The sequence below is a fragment of the Marmota marmota genome, unplaced genomic scaffold (assembly GCF_001458135.2).
Source record: "Marmota marmota marmota unplaced genomic scaffold, marMar, whole genome shotgun sequence".
NCBI classification, from domain to species: domain Eukaryota; kingdom Metazoa; phylum Chordata; class Mammalia; order Rodentia; family Sciuridae; genus Marmota; species Marmota marmota.
This window is the reverse complement of record NW_026000164.1, coordinates 3,754,841-3,764,090: the sequence shown is the minus strand read 5'-3', so window position 1 is coordinate 3,764,090 and position 9,250 is coordinate 3,754,841. Positions and strand designations below refer to the sequence as shown.

At 47.1% G+C, this 9,250-nt stretch overlaps 1 non-coding gene across 1 annotated transcript; it reads left to right on the top strand.

Annotated features, from left to right (window-relative positions):
• The first annotated feature begins 1,449 nt into the window (after positions 1-1,449).
• On the top strand, positions 1,450-1,521 carry Trnac-gca. The gene has a single exon. It is a non-coding gene; the product is annotated as a tRNA-Cys (tRNA).
• The last annotated feature ends 7,729 nt before the right edge of the window (positions 1,522-9,250 follow it).

The following is a 9,250-nucleotide window of genomic DNA, read 5'->3' as shown; positions in this document are numbered from 1 at the left end:
ATAAGCAAGTTCTTGGGATTATACAAACTGCTGCTTCTGTTTCCAGTCCAGATTTCTAGAAATGAAACCCTGCCGCTGTCGCCTCCGTCTCTGGGCCGCGCTCACGGGCGCTGCGCTCGTCTGCGACTGTAGCAGAGCCGCCCTGGCCTCCGCAGCTCTTCAGCCCGGTGCCCGGCACCTGGGGCCCAAGCGGCTGCCACCGCGGGCTCTCCATCCCCCTCCTCCGGAGCACGGGGCCCCTGGCAGGGGGGTGCAGAACGACCCCAGAGCAGGCTCTGCCCGAAGGTGCAGCGGCGAACAGGCCACTGAGGCGCTCGAGGCTGCAGTCCAGCCTTTGGAGGACAGGGCTCAGCACGCAGCCCAGCTCCAACTTCTAGGTGCGGCTGCCGGACAATGTATACAGAGCCATCAAGACAGCAAGCAGAAAGCAAATGGCGGCTCCCGCGGAGTGGATTTTCGGCACAGAAACCACAGCCCTGCCAACAATCCCAATCCACAAACTCTCCCTGTATAAAAAATATTCAAAAAAAAAAAAAAAAAAAGAAAAAAAGGCAGGGCGCACTGAGCTTTCTTTGCCTCGGGTACTTACAATCCACTGCTGATTACACATTCAGCTTCTCTGCCCTGAGCGAATCGAAAGAGGAAGCAGATGGGAGCAAAGCGCCCGCGGCTCTGAGCAGCCAAGCGTCCGGGAGCCAAGTGTCTCTTTTTCGATCTCTTTGTTCTTCCTGCTGCTTGGCAAAGTGGTCCGCTACAGATTAACGGTGAAAGGAGCTCTAACAGACTGTGCGAAATCTCTATTAAAGCCGCTGTTCTGAGCACCTCGCTCAGCACTTCAGCAACCCCCGTACGCAGCGGCCATCTTCCTTAACAAAGCCCTACTGGTGTTTTTTAAAATTATTATTGGCAAATCTACACTGGTCTTTTCTCTGGTCAGTGTTCTCCTTGCCATTCACCCTCAGCACCACCCTTCCTATGGCTTGTGTCAGTTGTCTCTGGTGCCACCAGTTACCTGGCAAAAGGAGGACTCCTGTGGCCAGTGATCTGTTTGTTTTTCTGAAGGTCTTCCTTAATTGCTCTGTAAAGTTGACATTATGGAGCGACATACTGCTGAATCAGAGTCACCCAGACTGGATTTACATCAGAATTACCAGCTCCCTCACTAAAAATACAGACAGACCACCCCTAGTCTTTCTGATTAGTTCTTATTGGAATCTTACAACTTTAACTTTGATTGGAGGGATCACAGTCCCTTGCTAATGTCCATCCTAACAGCCAGTAATTCTAATAGGCAGGAAAATGGTATTGGAACTTACATTTGTAGATGTAAACGATGTTCCAGGATATGTTATGTGCCATGGCCTGACAGTAGGCACACATGTGAAGGTGGTAAAATCCAGAGTGTGGCCAGGCAGCTTTAGAGTGCTTATTAGACACCCATAAAGAGCAGGGGGTATAGCTCAGGGGTAGAGCATTTGACTGCAGATCAAGAGGTCCCTGGTTCAAATCCAGGTGCCCCCTCTTTTGCACTCAATGAACACAGTGTTCTGTTTCAAACTTTTTTCTACCACACTGATTCAGCTGTGAATATGGAGAGAGATGAGGAGGCTAGGTGTTCAGTACCACACATCATGAAATATTCAAAGATGAGTCAGTGATCAAGGGTCTGGGGACAGAGAATATTTTAAGAAATGTCCCAAACAGTTGTGGAGTGCATAATGCTGATTTCTGCATGATTGCCTCACTATCTGGAGACCTGGGAGGAGCAGATGTGGCAGCTCTGGTCTGAAGACAGTCTGAGGGCATAGTTCAGAATTATTTACACTTCTGCTCACCCTGCTTTATAACACACTCCAAGGACCCACATGCACACAGCTGTCTATAATTGGCTGGATGAAGTGACTTTGGCATGTGTCTTCAGCTCCCAGCAACAGGCGCCAGAGTCAGCTGAGATCTTGCTCCAGCCAGGTCACCAGACCTTACAGTAAAACTCCCCAATCAGGGGTTTGACAAATCCCTCTTTCTCAGCAGCCTCGTCTTCTCCTCCTTAGGAAGGGAGAGAAGGTTCCATAAGGCCCCCACACTTGGAGTGGCAATGGGCTTGGCTTAAAGTCTCCTGATTTAAGTGTCAATCACATCCAAAAATGCCTTCACGGCAGCATCCCATAGGTGATTGGTTGAACATCTGTCCACCACAGCCCACCCCAGCAGACATAGGAAATCACCCAGCACAATTGCTAATGCCTTTAGCTTGGCCAACTGTGTATCTGGGTGAGACTATGAGTGCTGATAAACTACACAGAAAGAGAGGCGAGATGTGGGGCTCATCCTGAGGTGACAGAGTCCAGACACTGTAAGTGAGACCCAGGCTATAGCCAGGGTCCATTCTGGAGGTGGGCGTGGCTCTCTAACCAGGCTGGCTGAGGTCCTGGCCTGGCTTCCCTGGGTCCTGCCCAGTACATGAGCCTGGGTCTTCAGACTTCCCTGTCCGGCCAGGAGCTCCCTTCCACCCTGCCAACCACCGTCCCCTGGGTCTCGGCCAGCCTGAGGTGGGCTCCTCTCTAATCAGAGTGCCCTGACTAGAACCAGGAATGGGTACAGGCAAAAGACCCTCAGGCAAGTGAAGGGATGGAGCACTGGTAACTGGGCCTTGCTCACTTGAGATAATGAAAAATTAGGTGGTTCTGGGGGAAGGAAATGTAGAAGGCCAACTTCTACAGGAGAAAAGTTGAGTGAGACTTTCCCACAGTCCCCCAGGGACCAGAGAGCAGCAAGAGTGGCTTCAGATGAACTGATGATCCTACCTCTGAAGGAAAGCAAATGGTAATTTCAAAGGTCACACTGTAATTGTAATTAAATGATTAGGTTTAGGCTATAGTTCAATCATGTCTCCTCTGAACCTTCTTTCATCGGGGATACCTTACATCCATACCATAACAACCCCCATCAGATAGACCTGGGGAGGCCCTGTAGAGTACCCTTGGGTGTTACTCCTGCCTGGTGGCTTCATTTGGGCAGGGAATCCTAACTCCCTTCTCCCTCTGGTTTTTTTATTCAGGCTCCTGCTACTTGAGAGAATATTTTGGCTCATGGGTTTTTCTCTTACTTGCACGAAGTCTTTTTAAGGAACAAGATCAATGTTTACTCATCCCTGTGGCCTCAACATGGATGACAGACTTGGCACCTTACAAGCTCCATGAGTGTTGGTTAGTGAGAGAGGGAGTGGTGGAGAGAAATAACAAGCCCCCCTCCTTGAGGCCTTGACATATAGAAGAGGCTCTACTGGGTCTCATGTGAGGTCCATTAAAGAACAGGAACATCAGCTCTTGACTGTCAGGAGCCGTCCATAGATTGTATGTTGGTCACCATGCATGGAAGGCTCTTGGAGGGAGGCTTCTGGTTTCTGGGAATGACCAGTGGACATTTCCTCTAGTCAGTTGCCCAGGGACATTGTGAATATCTATCCTGATCTGCTGTGGCCCACATAGCACCTGAGATGGGTGTGACCTGCCAAGATGTCAATCAACCTGCTGACTGTAAGACATCATGAAACAAGATTCTGCCCTTGAAACCTCATCCCTGCTTTTGATGTACCCCCTTAAATAAACCACCAGAGCAGCTTTTTCTTTGTCTAGTTCTAGAACCCTTATGGATTAGAACTATCAGGGGCTTCACCTATTGTAAATATATTACTGAATATTTGTGTTTGTTATTCACTAACAATTTGAGATTTTAAATTTTAGGGTGGCTTACATCCTTCTCTGCCGGAAGAAGAACTCCCAATGAGATGCTGGCCGTTGACCCCTGATACTTGTCTGGCAACTGGTGTGGACCTAGGAGAAACAATGGAGTCATGTGTCCTTTACCTATGCAAAGGGGGATGGAGCAGGGCCAGATAATATGGAAGAGGGAGAGGGGAATGCAGACTACAGTAGAGAAAGTTAGAGAAAACAGTGGGAGATGAATGTGTAGGTAGCCTGGGTGTGGTGCCATGGATGAAAAGGTGCTAATGAGAGGCCCTACATAGGTGGGGATGTAGCTCAGGGGTAGAGAATTTGACTGCAGATCAAGAGTTCCCTGGTACAAATCCAGGTGCCCCCTTGTTTGTGAGAGTTTTAGTCAGTGTATTGCACACAGTAGAGAAAGCAATGAATCAGTCATGCTCTCTGACCAACCACATCTCAGAAGAGCAGACTCACTGACCCTCATGTAACTGGTGCAAAAATTAGTTTCCAAGGCACAGATCCCTGTGTTCTCCCACACTCTCAGTTTTATTCAGCTCTACAAATCTTCCAGGAGAAGGTGGTCTGTGTCTTCTCTCTGTGTGTGCTGCATAGCACTCTGCTTGGGCTATAACAAAGGAGAGATTGATCCAGTGGTAACATGGTGCTCTCAACAATGGGAAGGTGCTCTGGTTTCTGAGCCCAGCATACCAGGATGCCAGTGAGAGGCCCTGAACCTTGGCACTGGGCCCTAGGGTCTGGAGCTCCCACCCAGGGCTCCGGCAGATCCTCTGGCCACATAAGCTCATGCCCTGACCCTCCCAGACCAAGATAGGGATAAGCAGCATTCTGGGTGCCTCTCTAGGACACAAGCTCAGGAGTAACATGATAGGGTAGTGCACCTGAGGCTTCCTAAAGGAGTGACCTGACCCTCCTGACCTTTTTTCTCTATCCTCCTGCAGACAAATTCATAATCCTGGGCTCCAGTGAAGGAACAGAAGCTGCAACCCTATTCCGAAATCAGAGTAGAAACAACGTTTGTATCGGGACCCTTGTATCTGTCCTTAAAAGCTCATCTCACTAGTGCCTAATAAAGACCTCATGATTTTCTATGTCCAACATCCCCTACATTTAACAGTCTGTAGCCAAGAACATCAATAAAAAGCTGGAGGACTTTTGTTTCCATAGGGGACCTTGGATTAACCTGAATCCTGAATCCCCAGCTGGGCTGCCCATCACAGCACCTGATGTGGGAGGTGCTGAGCACAGGGAGTGTGCTTGTTGGAAATAAAGGTCAACAAGCCATCTTGGAAATCCTGAAGCTGCGTCTCTGGGAGTGAGGCCAAAGGACTTTTAACAAGTTCCTTAGATGAGACCCCAGTGGGAACTGAGAGCCTCTAGTTTATTTTAGTGCTTCATGGCATAGGCTTGAAAAGAGGTCATAATTAAGAGACATGCCCAAGCACACATGCTGGATTAATAACAGGGTTGGGACCAAATCCCACACTGCTGATCTTGGTCTTTCTCCACTAACCCAACCCTGAGCCAAGACACAACCTGCTGCTTGCATCTGCTTCCTGTTTCCCAACAGATCTGATGAGTTTGACCTTCCTAAGAAAGACCTGAAAGAGTTTCAATTTAGACATTACTAGACTAACTAGACCCAAAAGGAGACAGACTAAAAGAACACACACTGAATTTGCACCATGAACCTCTTAATCTGCAGTAAAATGCTCATCACTTGGACAGAAACTCACTTCAAACAAGTTCCCTAAATGACTCAATTTAACAATGTGGGTTCCCCCAGGGAAGTGTCTTCCAGTAACCCATAGTAGTTTCTATTTATTCCTGGTTAAGATCCATGACCTGGATAATCCACCACATGAAACCAGTCCTCTTTGGGTCATCATCCCCCTCCCTTCCTTACTGCCCCTCATTTGAGTGTCCAGAAGCTTCCTTGCTCTGCCCAGCATGTCTCCTCCTTCTGCCTTCAGCTGGGTGCACTGGCTTTGGACTTGGCTGCTAGCACAACCCTCCCCTCTCCTCTCCTCCTTTCTTCACCTCCAACAGGCCCATTTACTCTAGAATCTTCTGCAGCACTCTCTGTCCACTGCACCCTCACTCTTGAACTGCTGGCTGGATTTTGTTTTCTTTTCTATTTCCCATGGCCAAATTCTTGGCCTTGGCCCTCTTGAGCTCAGCTGTGGAAAGTGGAAGCCACCCTCCTGTTGAGCAGCCCTGCTGTTTTCCAAGGTCTTGCCCCCATCAATCAGCATCCATGGAGGAGCAGGAATTGGGCTTTGGTCTGTTTGACTTGGGGTCCAAAGCACAGGCCCAAAGGGGCTTCTTAACTGGGAGGAGGATTCTCTCCCTCTGCTGTCTGAGCCACTGCCTAGGCACCCCAGAGGGCAGGAGAATGGTGGCCCTTTCCCCACACCCAATGCACATCCAAAGGAGATCACACAGCGTCTTCTGCTGTAGCCATAAGCCATGTAGGTTTCAAATATGTGGCACAGGTTTTCTGATGGGGTGGAAAGGTCCAGTAGATGTGCTCACTCACCAAAATGACAGGAAGCTCCTGGAATTCTGTAAGATGTTCTATCTGCTGGGCAAATCAGAACACAAATATCTATCTTGGGCCACAGGACACAGCACAATATGGGTGGCTGACTGTGCCAGCAGCCAAGTCCAAAGCCAGTGCACCCAGCTGAAGGCAGGAGGAGACATGCTTTTGGGCACTCAAATGAGGGGCAGTAAGGAAGGGAGGAAGATGATGACCCAAAAGGACTGGTTTCAGCCCTTCTGGGTCTGCAAGTTACTGAGTTGTTAGTTGAACCTATGCAGAATGGTCCTTGCACACCTCTACTCCCTGCTGGGGGAAGTTTCAGTGTTGGAGGATAATAGCTGATTCAGGGGATAAAAAAGAAAAACTGGTGGGCACCAGAATTTCAACCAGGGACCTCTTGATCTGCAGTCAAATGCTCTGTCTGCAGGCCAGGCCCCCTCCCTGACTTCTGAGTTTGGGTTCAGCACTAACAAACAAGTGGCTTTCCCCACTATGGACTGCCATGCATGTAGCTGACATCTGCCCTTAGGCTGCCGTGGCACCTGGCAGACTGCCCTTTTCTGGCCATGAGCTCACCCTTCCCTGTGCTTTGCGTGAACAAAGAAGCCTCCTTTGCCCTGACCTGAGGTTCCTCTTCCTCAGCATACCTCCATCAAAACCAGTGGGAAGAGTTTGGGTTCCTCTACCATGTCCTCTTTCATGGTCTTCTGTCCTCATCCTATATGGCCAAGTCCATGGCTTTGGCAGAGTCTCCAGGGACATGTGGCCAAAAAAGCAATAGCCTCCAAGGTAGACCAGGATGAACCCCAGCTTCTCTGCAAGTGGCACAGCTGGGGGTCACCACACCTGGCCACACAGGACTTAAAGAGCAGGCTCATGGCCCCTGAGCTGGGACTGTGCCCTTTCCTCAGCCTCTCCTAGCACATCCCCACCTACAACAGGATGGCCCACACTGGAGAATATGTCCCTGTTCCCTGGTAGACTCACTGCAGTGATTGAAGCCACTCACTACCCATCCCACCACCAGAGACCTGACAGATACCCAAACCACAGCCACCAAGAGGGCCATAGAAAATGGTGGCCAAAGGGAGGGATTCAGTCATTCTTATTACACAGACAAGTACAATGTGGTGAAAGGAAGGAAGCAGGGAAGGAGGTGGGGGGAGAGAGAGGGTAGGGGGAATGCTGCTTTAAAAAAATCCCACACCAGCTCCTCCAAGTTTGTCATTAAATATATTATAGATTTTAAAGAAATGCTTTCAACTGAAAACATATAGAAAATTTGTAAAACACAAATAAGCATCAGGAGCAAATTTAAATGATCTATAATTTAACCAGTAAAGTCACCACTGTTAACAGTTCAGATTTCATCCTCCCAAACATAAAAGTACACATCCCTAGGCAGTGACCTCGGGCCCAGCTGTGGCAGGGATTGAGTGCATTTCCAGCTCCCGAGCCCCCCCACAGACTCCTGCTCCAGCCTGGGCTGCATTCCACCCTTATCAGTTTTCCCTGTCCTGCTATATGAAGATAACTATTCTAGATTTAACAGTGACCATGTCCCTGAACATGTCCCAGAACAGAGCCCTAAGTTGACACAGAGGAGAAGCTATAAATTACTGTGAGTCTTTTTAAAAAATGTTTTTATTAGCGCATCATACATATACACACTAGGGGGGTTCAATTTTTTTGTACTTAAAAAGGTGTTTAATGTTTAATAAGAAAAATTTGATGACATTTTTCTTTCTGATGCTGGGGACTGAACAAAGAGCCTCTGGCATGACAAGCAAATGCTCTCCCACTCAGCTAACCTTTCTTTTTATTTTTTATTTGTTCTTTTTTGATATATGTGACACGAGAGTGTATTTTGACATATTATACATACATGGAGTGTAGATTACTCTAATTAGGATCCCATTCTTGTGGTTTTACATGATGTGGAGTTTCACTGTGGTGGATTTATTACATGAACATAGGAAAAGTTCTGTTCCTTTCATTCTATAGTCTTTTCTATTCCTATCTTTTCTCCAATGTAGGGTTGTGGCTCCTTTATCTAGTATGAGATAACTGTATTTATGTGGTTTGTCTCTGTGCCTTCTATTCTGTACCATTGGTCTTCATGTCTGTTTTGGTGCCAATACCATGCCATTTTTGTTACTATATCTCTGTAGTATAGTTTTAGGTACCTTTCAGGCAGTATGAAATGCCCTTCTTTGTCCCTTCTGATTCACGTTGGCTTGAAGACCACTTTGTCTGATAGGAGGACAGAAACCCTTGCTTGTTTACAAGATACAGATGAATGATATGTCTTTTCCCATCCTTCTACCTTCAGTCTGTGGATGTCTTTGCCTTTGAGTTGAGTCTCTGGCAGACAGCACATTGTTGGGTCTTGTTTTGTAATCCAATCTGCAAATCTATGTCTTTAGATTGATGAGTTTAGGCTACTTACATTCAGTACTATCACTGAAAAATGAGAAATGATTGTTATTGCCATCAGTTCTGGTTTTTAATGTGAATTGGTTTCTCCTGTGATTGACTGTTCTTTTAGGGCAGTTCCTTTATTTTGCTGGTTTTTACTTTTATTTCTTATGTTTTCTTTATGAAATATTTTATTTAGTATGTTTTGTAGTGCAATCTTCCTAGTTGTGAATTTTTTTAACTTTTGTTTGTCATGGAAGACTTTAATTTCATTGTCAGTTCTTAATCTTAATTTTGCAGGGAATAGTATTCTTGGTTGGAATCCATTTTCTTTCAGAGCTTGGTATATATTATTCCAAGGCCTCCTAGCTTTGAGGGTCTGGGCTGGAAATCAGCTGAGATCCAATTTGTTTTCCCTCTAAATGTGACCTGTAAGTTTTTTGGCAGTCTTTAAAAATCCTCTCCTTATTCTGTATGTTAGGCGTCTTCATAATAATGTGATTTGCCAGGAGCTGACTCCCCTGGCTGCCAAAATGTTTCCTTT